The sequence below is a fragment of the Manacus candei genome, unplaced genomic scaffold (assembly GCF_025592945.1).
Source record: "Manacus candei isolate 608988 ecotype Guabito, Panama unplaced genomic scaffold, ASM2559294v1 h1tg000015l, whole genome shotgun sequence".
Classification (NCBI taxonomy): Eukaryota; Metazoa; Chordata; class Aves; order Passeriformes; family Pipridae; genus Manacus; species Manacus candei.
This window is the reverse complement of record NW_026138063.1, coordinates 5,010,694-5,025,124: the sequence shown is the minus strand read 5'-3', so window position 1 is coordinate 5,025,124 and position 14,431 is coordinate 5,010,694. Positions and strand designations below refer to the sequence as shown.

Genomic DNA, 14,431 nt, shown 5'->3' with positions numbered 1-14,431 from the left:
AGTCATGCCTGTAACCCCTGCCCGTAACTCTACCACTTCAGATTTACCCATCTTTCACTAACGTGGGTGAACAGAATGCACACGTTTTCCAGAAGAAGTCCCAGAAGAACTTGCAGAATAGTATTAATCTCCCTTCCCATCTCTATTAAAAGCAAAATAAAAGTCCCTCCCTTTGGCAGGTGCCTTTTTTCATGGCTGTATCACCACTAACAGACTACACTCACACTATGGTCAAGCAGAGCAAGTAGGTGCACAGCAAAGTCTCCATATCTGCTTTAAGAAACCTCAGTGCTAATATTGATCACCAAGGTCAGGAAGAGATGATGGTGGCAGAAAAACAGAGAAAACCTTTGTCTAATATACTAGAAGAGATAAAAATGGTATTTTTCCATTTCTTCCTCCCAGCTGTTCATTTTTGCATATCAGGAGAGTTGTTGCTTCCCTCTCAAATCCGTCAAATCCCTTTGCATCTTTCAAAAATGCACAAGTTGAATATTGCAAAATATTTTCTGCAAAAAGTAGGGATGCGCAAAAATCCTAAATCGGTGACACTTTATACAGTATGTAGCCAATATAAAATACTCATTGAAAAACTAGTCAAACCTACATCAAAGTTTTTAAGGAAAATCACCTTGTTAAATTTTCTTCATTTGAATCACCTAACTTTTCCATATAGCTCCCTCAAATTGCCTTGCACTTGCCAGGCAGTAGGATCAGGGAGAAGAACGATCCTGGTAGGTGGCACAGGCAGCACCTCACTGCACCCCTGCCTGAGCAGTGACAAGGCTCCTGCTCAGCCAGCCATCCTGGGCCCTTCAGGGAAACACCACACCTTAGTTACACCTCATTGCTCCATGGAGCCAGGACACTTTAAACAAAAAATGTATATGTATATAATTAATGGAAAATAACTCTCCCGGGGACAGAACAGGAGGAAGTTGACAGATACAATCTGCCACCCCCATATACTTTCAAACGTGAGCACAAAACTTCTCGCCTTATGAGGTTAGTCCAGGCACTGGGCCAAGGCTTTGCATTTCCCTCTCAGAGTGAAAGGACAGATCTCCCACTGCCACGTTGCTAATCCAGAGCCAGAAAGCAGCACCTCATCCCTACCCAGCACTGCCCAAAGCTTTGCAGCTGCAGCGAAATGACGTCACTGCTGGTAATGAGACTATATCAAATTTGCTCAAAGGTGGTACTATCGCTGCTCAAGTAAACTCAGCCACGTAAGAGAGCATTTTATCGTATTTGCTTGTATTTCATTGAGAGAACATCACAATCTTAAACTATGGCAGGGCCACAGATAATACAGTCGATCCACTTGCAAACTATTTCCTTCATTATTATTTCCCATGTCCTCGTGTATCCGTATTTTCTACCTCCCAATTCTTACATATCAGAAGATACTATAACCACTTATTCGCTCCCTTTTGTCCCCTTGCACCAATGCAACAATTGAGAATGTACTGAAATCAGTATGTTATAGTCTAGAAAAATCTAAAGAAGGAAGATGGGAATAGAGAAATAAGGAATTACTAAGACAAGAAGGGACCCAGATCTGCTAGCAGGGACAAGACTGGAATAGTCTAGAAGGTCTCAGAAACTGAAAAACTTCTACAGCAACTTTTTAGAGCATAATATCATCCTGTTTGACTGCGTGATCAACAAATGCCAAAAGGAAGTGAAACCGTTGATGTCTAACTTCAGAGTTTTATATCCACAAATACTGCCTTTACAGTAACATAGCAGCTCTCACACATCCACTGAAGCAACCTATTCAGACACACAAAAATTCAAGTGTAGCCGCCTTGTACATTACATAGATTGTGGTTACAGAAGTATTTGAATTAGCTGACTCTAATGTTTTATCCAGAAGCCAGAAGTGGCTGCTGTGGAAGAGATCAGAGACCCTTTTGGTGGCACTTGGTAGGATTGCCTAATTTCCACCACATCACCATTTCCTGCCCACTGAACAAGGCAGCTGGAACAGCTGGACAAGCACATCCAGTTCTGTTAATCAAGAGGGCAAAGGGTAAAGATAAAACACCACACACACGAGAGCTTGTAGAGAGAAGACACATTAGGTATCAAGCCCATTCCCTTCCATTTCAGATAACCTCACAGTCGTGGGCGTACAGCGCCCTGAGTGCTGCCTGCAGTGCTCACTGACCTGAGGGACAGGCTTCAAATCAACAAAAAGTTTGCACTGTATGCCTAACAAAGTCACAGAGGATGTTTATCTTTTGTGCAGTCCCTGAAAGCACCAGCGAACTTAACAAGCAATAATAAAGATCTGTTAGAGCAGCATATGGAGTTGCAAAAATAAATATGTGCGGAGCAGAATCAAACAAGTTACTTCTGCCACCAGCTGACATACACGAAACAAGGATTAAGGCTTGGATTATAGACTCATGAAGTGGTTTGGGTTCAAAGGTACCTTAAAGATCATTAGTTCCAACCCCTTGCCATGGGCAGGGACACCTTCCACTAGACCAGGATGCTCCACACCCCATCCAACCTGGCCTTGAACACTCCCAGGAATGGGGCATCCACAGCTTCTCTGGGCAACCTGTGCCAGGGTCTCACCACCCTCACAGTGAAGAATTTCCATCTAATATCTAAGCTAAAACTGCCCTCTTTCAGTCAATTTTCTCCAGTTTTACGTCAAAATCTACAAAACTTTTGCTTTATTGAAAAAAAAAAATCTCAAAATTCCTCTTAGCCATACAATTTCTTGTGTATTGGTTGTGGTCAGCTATGAATAATGCAAACCACATGTTCAGTACCAAGTCCTGTAACAGTGTGGTTCTAGACCTTCATGAAGCAAAACTGGAACCTACAATCTAGTAGCAAAACACTCAGTGAGCCAAATTCTGCTTCCTTGCTATGGCACTTTAACTTCCCAGGATGGCAGGAACAGTTTAGAGCCACAGAGTACTCTGCAAGAGTAATCCAACAAGACATTACCTGTGTCTCTGGTGAAATCCATAGGATATTTCTTACTTCTGAACATAGGACACTATTACCTCAACAACACCTAAGTTAACCACAATGTGAAATACAAAGTCATTTTGGTTTGATCCTTTAAGGTTTCTGTTTTGTCTCTGTTGTTTCGAGGTCCTGATGAACTACAATGTAATTTAGTTTTATAACAAATAAACCAAAAGAACAAGGTACAAATAGACAGTTACATAATGAGGCACCGTGGGTATGAAATACCTCCTTGAGTGTAAACAAAACACAAAAGTATCAGAAAATCAGGTTTCACTTCTGCTTATTCTGAGAGTGACTTTCACCAGTGTTACCTAAGACCAGAAAGCATTTACAGTAACCTAAATCACTAACTTCTGATTAGGGAACAGTGAGAAAATGACTGTGTCAAACGAGTTGACTTATGAACATATTAGTTTATACAATGAATTGCTATAAAATTAACTCTTTATCCTCAAAACAGCCAATATACATTTCATGCCAGTACAAAACAGGGTTGAACTCTTCAAAGTAGAGCTGACAGCCTGTAGGGTCACAGTGCACGAAGCAAGCAGGGGTCATTCTTTTGGCTATCAAGTCATTTTGCACTGATCCAGAAGTGTTGGTTGACTCCAGAATTTATACAGGGGATAATTTGTGACACTGGTGACGTTTTCTTTCCTCCTCCAAAGCACATAAGGTCACTCATTTAAGAGGAGACAACATATGCACATGTTCATACATCAACACAGACATTGTGAAGCACCATTCTCTCATCCACAGAAAACAACAACTTAGACTTAACCCTCTGAATTACAATAAATTTAGATTTATTTTAGCCATCCCTTTCCCATAAAAACCACTAACCTACCAGCAGCTCAGCCTGCTTCTGGGTTACTCTTCAAGCCTAAGCTCTCCACAGAATATTTGTAGCTTAACTCCTTCCAGAGTTGCCACATGACAGCCAAAACACAAGGCACCTCACTGTATTTCCAATCTCTCATTTCCTTCCCTATAAATTCTCATCCACAAACAGTCTTATCAACCATGTCAGAAAAATTCTGACCCTTTCCTCAGAACCAGCTTGTGAAGATGACCATGGACTTTCTTCTCCCTGCACAGTTGCCTGGCAGATACAATCAACAATGCCTCAACCTATGATCCAAAAAGCAGTGCCCCACAGTCCTGTCAGATCAGACCCCTTAGACTCTTCTGAAATACTTGGCAACCACATCCCACAGCATTCCTGGGTCATTTGGAGCCAAGATACAGCCACCTCTGCTGTAATGCTGGGCACACCCCCACTACACGTGTGGATGGACATGTTTCTCTCATCCAACAGCCTGGTGTTCACATGCCTGCACTTTTAGTCATGCCAAGGCCACATGTCACACCCACTACATGAACAAGAGCATGAAGTCAGAAGGAAGGGGACAGAAGGGAATGCAGTGTCCCACAAACACAGATCTGCTGCCCCTCCCTCGCCCACATCTGAACCATTCAAGAAAAGCCAGCAAAGAGCAAACACTGTGCCAAATTAAGTATTGTGTCTCTGGTTGCTCAGCTCCCCACACACACAGTCTGTCAGATGGTGTTGGCTGCTCAGGAGAGATTCTGCTTCTGCAACACCAAACGCTGCACCCTGAGACTCCTGTCTGGAGTGCAACAGCAGGAGCAGCCTCACTGCATGGTTGAGGATCACCTTCAACAGCTGTGCAACCAACAGAACAAAATCAGACAGAGATATAACTAAAAGGAAAATCCTATCACAGTATCAGAAGTCATGGGAGGTCAATGAATAAGTGTGCAAAAGAAAGGATGGGCAAGCGGGACGCTGAGAAAAACAGTAGACCCACAAATAAAAAACCTCATTAAAGCAGAAGCCAATTCTGTAAAAATCCAGAGTAAGAAACAGTTGTTTTCTTTCATTTGCTTTTCTTTGAGCTGCCACAGCTTCAACTCTTTCCAGTATGAGAAAATAAAGACTTGTTGCTCTCTCCTCCCCAAGGCAGGCTTGGAAAACAAATTTCCTAGTTAACCTGCCAAAGTAGAAGATGCGACAGCAGCTGAGTGTCCCTCTGCCCTGCTCAGGGGATGACTCAGTGGAAATCAGCCCTCAAGAAACATGTTGTCATCCTTCAGTCAGTGCAACCAAATAGGAACAAATTCCTCACCTTAAAAGCCATGGCTTCCAAGGTAGCCACAGTTCAATATAATATCGTATAATAGAGGAACAGCACCAAAACATTTGGGTGAAAAAAACCAGCTTATTTTCAACCCTTTTTTTCAATTTTTAACACAATTAATTAAAAGGTATCTACTCTAACAAGATCATAAAAATCACTTCCTGAGAGCTTTAAAGCAGCACAAAAGAACAGGATACTAATATGTGCTAAGTGAAGTGAAGTAAGAACCAGGGAAAACAAGACCAACATTTCAATTGTTCAAGCCAACCAAACACACAACTCAAAGCCAAACACCAACCACAGTCTGTCTGCTATAAGAACAGAGGAACACACGTGTGCAACTGGGTCTCAAACTTGCATCCAGTTCAAATACTTCTAGAAGCATCATGTACATGGTATATCCCCATGTGCCTTATCTTGTCACAAAAGGAGGAATTTTTTCCACTTTCCACTTCAGTCTAAGCCATTATTCCCAATACTTTAACATCAAATGAAAGACAGAATACTGAGTACCCCAGGAAAGCAACACCCCTTATAGAGTCAGTCAAGTCCAAGCTGTGCCTTTGCTTTTCAAACTCACCACTTCTATCAGTACTTATAGACAAAAAAGCACTATTTGGGCATTATACACCCCAAATAATCCACAAACTCTGCAGTTCCAACTGGGTCGCTCGTATTCTGTTAATTTATTCTAATGAAGTGATGTTTCTGGTTGCCATACATTTGCTGGTAACAAGACCTGAAATCAATTTTTTCTCTTCTATGAGTTGACATTAGTTAATTCCCCAAAAATTCCAGCTGACCTGAAGGAAACCTACTCAATGCTCTCGTTATCCACAAACGCTATCATCTTTTTTTCCTCTGCTGCATTATTCCACCTCAATAAATACATAAGGAGCAGAGCAATGCATAATACTGAATAACATACCCAGATCAGTTCAAGTGTCTGCAAGCATAAGGTCACTTATGTTACATGAAGTGCCATTGAACAGACACAAACTTCCACAATAAAAGGCAACTCACAAAGTGGAATAAATTCTAGCAACTAACTAATCTTACTAAAGAAAAATGGTAAGGTGATCCTGAAACAAATCAGGGCAACTCTCTACTCCTACGCTGTTTCTGCTATCAAGGTCCAAAATAATCACACCATCTTACTTCACTGTAGCATTGGGTTTGACTAGAGAGTTGTGCAGAAATACTTGGGGCAAAAGATAACACTGGGATATAGGTTATAAACATTAGAATTTTATTAGTGGCTGAGAGGGGAACAGGGAGCAACCATGTAAAATTGACACAGCTGCATAGAGGCCCAGAGAACCTACAAACTAAGCAGAACACATTGATTTTGCTAGTTTGGATTAAAAGTGTGGGGAAATCTGTCCGCAACATCCCAAGGATCTCTGAAGGTGGCGAGGGTCACCTAAAATTGTTGCTTATTTAAGTTTTTATTAACCTCTTGAGAGCAATTTCTTTTTCTCTTTTCAAAGTATTCCATATGAAACACTCCTGAAAACATGAAGTATATATTTAAATACATATATATACACATACACATGTTATATTATTAGAGTCCTTTGCAAGGACCTAAAAATAGAAATGTCCATAACAACGTATAAGGCAATGATAAGAGCCTGGGATGTAAAGCATGCTTTAAGGTATGTGCATTGCTGCCACAGAATTGCTATACACCAAGTCAACACAGAGAAATCAGACAAGCCTATCACCTTCATCTTCAGGGAATTCAAGTGTTTGCTTTCAGTTATTCTAAATCTAACAAATAAAAACCAAACCACAGCAGCGGAAACTCTGCTCCTGAACCCATCTTGTCATTCTGCTGAGTAGCTTCTAGAACTAGGAGCAGATGCCAGAACAAGCAAATGCCACGTATCAGTATTAGTTGCAGTTTCTGTTATCTTAAAAAAAAAATTATAAAATACATACTTAATTACCCAGGATTGTTTTTTGCTTCATATTATACATAGCTGCATGGTTTATTAAGCAGAGTATCCACATGGTAACTTTCAGTATATCACTATTATAAACTGTCACCACTAGAAAAACAAATAAAGAATGTTTCTTATACAGTTGGTGTTGCAGTTGGCTTTTTGTCTGTTATCCGCTAACAAACACCACAATTTACTTGTAAACAAAAGATTCTTCAGATCAAACGCAGAAAGTATGTCACTGGAGAAGCCCTGTGTTTTAACCTCTAAGCTCAAGGAAAGCCATCCTTTCCCAATTAAAAGCACCACAAAGATCTGCTCAAAGCCACACTACCTGGGACCTCCAGGGAATACTCGTGCTCAGGAACACATTTTAACACAGACGATGTGTTCCTCGTGTACTTGCTCAACAGCACCGTCATTTTTCATCCAGAGCAGAGCACAGATTTAACATCAGCAGCAGCATTTCCGAAAGGCAACTCATCTCTCCCAACACTTACAAACTCCACAATAAATCATGTTTAATTAGTTTGTGCCTTTTTTTCCCCCGGCTGTCTGGAATCCAACAGAGAGGGGGCTTCCAACTTTAATTTTGCAAAGAGATGCTTGGAATAAACTGATAAAAAACACAAACCACCACATCCCCACTGGAAGCTGTTGGGAGTTATCTGCTCACTGACACACCAGCATTCCTGCCTGTAGATGGCCTGTTACCGTTGTGTATCCAGCGGCTCCTATTTCCACTGCCTTGTTTGAAGAACTTCCCTCTTCCCACATACCTTCCATCTCCAGGGACAGATCACACAGGGACACTAAACCTTGGCCGTAAACAACACGAGTTTTGATATTCCCGTTTCCAAAGGATCCGCCAGCGCTCAACGCCGCTGTTCAGCAGTGTGGAGGCGATCACCGAGGCACAAATCCTCTGGGCAACACTTGAGAAACTCCTTGCCTTGCTGGTGTTTTGCACAGCTGAGATTTACACAGGGCTCTGCTGGCTGCCTCTGCTATTTATTTTATTTGCTGTACACTGAAGGCTACTGCAAACAAATGGGACTTCGATAACTCGCGGCATGTAGCACAAAACCGTCCCAGTGCGCTGGGACACTGTTTCCAGGCTTAACACCCGTTAACCACATCCTTGGTGGAGAGACGGGATGCTCTCCCAGGGTGTCCCAAACTGCCCCTCATGCTGCTCACAGAGATGGCTCCATCTTCCCTCATGTCCTTTCTTTTGAGGGGAGTGGCAGACTACACTGAGAAAAGCACTGTGGAGAATAATTTGTTTTATTCAGCTGTGTTTGGGCTCCGGGCCTTTTATGTAATTATATGTATTTAGTAGGAATTAAGATCCTCACACTACAAATATTTATTCATACTGTAAACTTGGGTTCTGCACTAGCACTCAGCAGACTGACAACCTACATTTTTGAGGGGAAAAAGACAATTATACTCATTAGAAAGTTCATGAATACAACCACACACATGCAGAAGTTTGCTGCATCATCTGTATATATTTTCTCGCACAGATTTATGAACTGCCTAAGTCTGACTGCCCTTAACCGCTTCTCTCCCTCAAAGGACTTAAAAAAAAAAAATCTACAAAATGAAGAGAAAAACCCATAAATTCTCTGCTCAGAAAAAGGTATAATAATCTTCTTTCAGTTCACTAAATACCACACACAGAAAAAAAAAAAAAGGCATTAGGATAAACGCACTTCAGATTGGAAGTTACAAACTTTTCCGAGAGTAAAGATAAAATCCTTGCAGTATGGAGTCGGAGCTCCAAGCTTCTTGGCTATAGCAGAATATCAGCTTATTTTGGCTGCTAACTTCCTTCATTTCTTATCCTTTGGCCAACTATAGGCTATCAGTATGAAAAACCCCTCTCACTGCTGCCCCAGCAGTGACCTTAAACCCAAACCAGATGAGCCCCGATGGCTCAGAAATAAAATTAAAAAAAAATTAAAATTTAAAAATTGTAAAATACATTAACTTACACACAGACTTATCCCTGAGCTACATTTATAAGCATAAAGTAGCTAAAAGACACTGAACTGGGAAGAACAATACATGGCACTTCTGGGGCAGCAGACGTTTCTGCCACAGCAGGGTCCCGATACAACCACAAATCACAACTGCTTTAAAACTAACGAGAGGGAACCACAAAGTGCTGAAGATTAAGAGAAAAGCACTAACAGACCGCTTCTGTGCGAGACCCGAAATGACCCCGGGAACACTGCCAAGAATGATTTTCTTACTGGTAGCACCGGCAGCATATTCTCTTACAGCTGAGAAAGACACACAGGTGGTAGGTGGGCGAGACCAGCAGTGGACGGGGCGAGAGGAGCAAGATGCCTCCACCCAGGAGGCAGCCCATTGCCCATTCCTGAGGTTTATGGAAGTGATGCCCTTATCTGGATTTCCAGCCAAGCACACATTGTGTCATCAACGTCCAGACCAGCCACTCCCCATCGGAATGGAGCTGAGCCCCACACCAGGACAGGCATCGAGGCACTGCCAGGCCTGGCAGCCTCAACCATTTTTAAGCAAGCTCTGCTGCAAAAAAGGTTGAGAAACAGTTCTACACTTGAAAAATCCGTGTAAGTTTGAAATCCCATTACCTAGCACATTGTTAAACTCGAGTTAGACTGGTTTGGCACCTTCCAGGAACGTACTAGCTGAGCCCCGAGTTCCACAGGGTAAGCGGTTAGGGGATACAGTAGATGTGGTCAGGGCACAGGGAACTGGGATACGTGAATCCTCTTCTCGCAAATCTAGCACGGAGCTCAACCAGCAAATAGAAAAAAGCCAAAGCAAACAAAAAAAACAGCCGACAAGAAACTCCAATCTCTCCCTTAGTTCCCCAATCCGTGATGGGGTAACTACCACTTTAAGGAGTCAGGCCAGTACTTTTAGATACTCAAAGGACACAAAGAAATGCAAATGAAATACAAAATTACTAATATGGAGAGAGGCAGGCTTGTCCCGCGCCTTCTATTCTACAAATATAGATGGGATAAATGGTTCGTTACATTTAACTCCAAGCCGCACTACCTTCGCCAAAACCTTATTTAAATAGAACATTTCTGAGAACCGGGAAAGGGGGGAGGGATGCAGCTGTGGTCTTAACCTAAGAGAGGTTAAGCTTTTAAAAGAGTTGTTCTTTTTTCGCTCCGTCTGCTGGTCGCATGCCATTTTAAAAAGGTGTCTGGCAAGCAAAATAAAAAGTTTCCAGGGCTTTCCTTCCCAAAGCCGCCTCTGCCAGGAGCCGGGCGGGGAAGGACGGGGCCGGGAAAGAAGACGGTCGCGCCTTTCTCCGGCTTTTTCCTCCAACGTACCCGCTGGATCCAGGCATTCTGCAGGCGGAGGAGCCCCCCGGTTCCTCCACCTGCCCGCACCCCGGGCCGGGCAGTGGGGCCGCCGAGCGGGGCGCGGCTGCGGGGGAGCGGCGGGCACACACCGCACACACCCGCGGTGCCGCCGGGCCCCGCCAGCACCGGCCGCTCCCGCACCGACCCCGCGGGAGCCGCACGGGCGGGGAGGGAGGGCGGCGGCGATGACAGCGGCGGGGCCGGCAGCCCCCCGGGACAGCCGGGCGGTGCTGGAGCGCCCGTCCCGCCGCCAGCCCCGAGCGGGGCGCGCCGGGGCCGCTCCCTCCCGCCCGCCCGCCGGGCGCTCCCCAAGGCGGGGGGAGCCGGAGGGGGCGCGCACAGAAACTTTCCGCCGAGCGCGGCCGCGGTCCCGCCGCCGAACAAAAGAGCCGGGACCGGCAGCGGCGCCGCGGGGCGGGGGACGCCGCTCCCGGGGGCTCCGAGCCGAGCGGAGCTGCGGGGCTCCCCCCGCCCAGGACCGGCTTCCCCCGCAGCGCCGCCGCGTCCTTACCTGCGGGAGGGCGGTGCGGGGCGCCGGGCGGCGAGTCCCGGTTAGCTGGAGCGAGTGCCGGGAGGGCTCGGCGGGGATTCCGCCATGTCAGTGATGTCGGCACCACATGGGGCCCCGGCCGGCCCACGCTACCGCGCACTCTGGAGTAGCGGCTCCCGCCGAAAAGGCGGCCGAGGCGGGCGTGGGGCGCCGGCCCGCCCGCTCCCGCCCCCGGCCCGCGCCCGCCCCGCCCCGGGACGGCCCCGCCGCCGCCACCGCCCGCCGGGGGCGGGGGAGACGTGAGGGGCGGGCACGGCCCGCTCCGCTCGCCCCGCTCCGGTCCTGACCCGTGCGCCGTGAGTTCCTCCCGGTTCGCTCATCGTTACTTAAAATCGCAGAATAATGGAATCACCGAGTCATAGGAAAGGTTGGAAGAGACCTTGGAGATCGTCCAGTCCAGCCGCCAACCCGCACTACCGTCGTAACCCCTAAACCACCTCACCCAGACGCCTCTTCAACACCTCCAGGGATGGTGACTCCACCACCTCCCCGGACAACCTATTCCAAGCCTGACCACCCTAACAGTGAAAAATTTTTTTCCTAATAACTAATCTGAATCTCCCCAGTCTCAGCTTTGGACCATTTCTTCTGGTCCTCTCGCTGCAGGCATGGCAGAAGAGATTGGCCGTCACCTCACTACACCCTCCTTTCAGATAGTTGTGGAGAGCAATGACATCCCCTCTGAGCCTCCTCTTCTCAAGACTGAACAAACCCAGCTCTCTCAGCCACTCCTCCTAAGACATGTTTTCTAGACCTTTCAGTTACTACCAAATATCTCCCCTTGGCCATACATCACCCACCCAGCCTCCTCCTGCCCATGCAGCAGCCCCCACCACCCTGGCAGGGGTGGGTGGTTGTGATGGACATTGTACCAGTCATCACCAAAATGCCATTTCTGCAGGGGAAGCCCCTCATTCAAGCAGTTTCAGGCTGGGGTCAGCGTGCCAGAAGACCAGGGCTTCTCCATGTGTCCCCTCTTTGGCATCTGCTGTAAGTTGCCCATGCTCCCACCACTGTGGTCATTCCTATGTTCCCATCAGTTGGGATTGAGGAGAAGAAGCTCTAGGGAATGTTTTCCGAGGCTAAAGAAGTGCTCTGACTTATTAAATTGTGCAGCTCTAAAGAAGAGGAGTTTATCCCTTGCCTCTGGAAGAGAGCTCTGAAGAGCCATGGTGGTCATTCACCTCTCAGCACTGCATCCAAGCCATGTGGGAATCATGACTGGAGCTTTAATCTGGTTACAGGAAAAGCTTAAAATAGGACTCAGCCTCACTCCCACCACAGATCACAGCCACTCTTTGAAGGGCCTTTTGATTTGGCCTTGGTCCTTTGGGTAGCCAGCCTTCCTCTGCAGGAGTTCATTGCCCACACGTCCTGTGCTCTGCCTTCTCTCCATTTCTGTATTCTTCAGTGTTATTTTTTCTGACAGCTGTTATCAGTGATTGATCCACTTTATCCACCAGAGCAAGGTTTCCTTTCAGAAACTGGAAAACCCTTGGGAGTCTGAGGCAGCCCAGGTGTATTTTCATCAGCTTCCATTACAATATCAATAGAAACATTTTCCCCATAGGACTCCTTGATGTTCTACTTCTTGTTGAAACACTTTTTGGCATAAAAGCTTAGTAAAACCAAAGCATCGTGGCCAACTAGGCTGGGTTTGGGGTTTTTTTTCTAAGTGACCAAAACACAGAAAAATGAAAATAAAGTTATCTGAAATAGATAATTCCTACGAAAATAACAAATAGGCATTTTCTCATGGGAAAGATTTTTCAAAGTGAAATGGTTGGCCAGCACTAAGTATTGTTTGTCGTTAATTGCAAAAACTTTTGTAATGCATAAAATCTAAAAGTAGAAAAATGTTTTGTTTTATTAGTGACCCAAAACACGCAGACTTTTTGATGGTCCTGGATGGAGTTACAGAGCAGACGAGATTAATTATTCACTAGGGTGGTAAAGCCTTTACTTGGTCTTGTAGACTGTTTTGTGGGGAGAAAAAAAGAAAAAAGAAGATAGAGAAAAGGGTCAGTGAAGGCATTGCTTTAGGAAGGAAAAAAATCACTGACCCAAGCAGGACAATGGCAAAAAAAAAAAAATTAAATTGAGGAATAAACAAGATCAAACACAGAGAACAAAATTAAGAGAAATAAAGAAAAGGAAGGAAGTGGAACCACAGAACTGATTTGTATCTTTTCTATCCAATGGGCCAAAGGCTGTGTCCTCATTTGGAGAGTCAAAACAGAAGCCCCAGGCCTGAGGACATTTCCAGGCTCACCTGGAATTGCAGAAGTGGGCAGACTCACAAAAACTAGCACAAGGCCATCCTGGGCCTGGATCAAATGCTGTCTTCTCCTTAGAGCTCCTTCTATTCAGCCCTGCTGCCCTGATAAACTGGGAGAGCAGATGGTGAACAGCAACCATAAACTGATTCAATGGAGATTGGGCATGGCCAGGAACCCACGGAGAGGGCAAGGGAGAGTGAAGCAAGGATTGCTTTTCATCAGAGTGTTCCTACATAAATAACAGTTAAAACTATTTCTTTAATGGTTTACTCCCTGAGCCACCTCATCTAGGAAGAGCATTAATCAGACAGGAGGAAATGTCTTTTGCCTCTGAAAAAGGAAAAGGATTAGGTTAAGTGGTGACACAGCAGGGACAGACAAATCACACTGGAGAAAATTACTGACCTAAACTATAATCCAAAAAAATACAGACCAAAGCCATGAACTAACTTTTCTGTTTTGATCAGTCTGGGTTTTTTTCCAATAACACACATATTTATCTCTTATCACAGTGAGATCTCTCTGTTTATTCAGGAAGCAAGTGGCGTCAGAAACGCAGTAGCATGTCTCTTCCATCTCCCTTCCCACGTGTGCCTGTTGCAGAGGAGCAGGATGAAGGGACAGTGCTGTATCCTTCTTTGGTCTTTCTCTTGGATCTAGGTCCCCAGGACAGTCATTCCCAAATGCAGCAGGACCAGACAGAACCTCCTAACTTCTTTCAAGTAAGAATTGTTTAGCCATCACATAGTAACAATTTTGGCACTGTTGACTGGGGCTGGATCCAAACCAATTCTAAACCCTGTATTCTGCCATCATCTCCATCAGCCATCCCCTCCTATTTGGTGACAAATGCCAGAGAGGGGCCCATGGACCCTCTCTATGTACAATCAAGATGTGGCCTTGAGGGTCAGACATCATTGCAAAGGCTCTGAAGACAGTCTTTATTCGGTTGGAATACTTTCCTTCACATTTCTGATGGGATTTGAGTTAAGCTGTTACTATTCCCACAAGCTGCATCTTCTGTATCCTGGAGGACGGGCAGGCAGAGATCTTGGCATTAGTGCTGTTTGACAGCATACAGAGCATGCTTTGATTTGTTTATTTGCTGAATACTGTGTTGTTT

At 45.2% G+C, this 14,431-nt stretch overlaps 1 protein-coding gene across 1 annotated transcript in view; it reads right to left on the bottom strand.

Annotated features, from left to right (window-relative positions):
• The window catches only part of FNDC3B (fibronectin type III domain containing 3B), a 191,757-nt gene extending 180,574 nt beyond the window's left edge, over nt 1-11,183 (bottom strand). The window contains exon 1 of the mRNA XM_051781696.1: nt 10,991-11,183. The gene's annotated coding sequence lies outside the window, so the exon portion shown is untranslated. The remainder of the gene's footprint in view (nt 1-10,990) is intronic.
• Between the last annotated feature and the right edge of the window lie 3,248 nt (nt 11,184-14,431).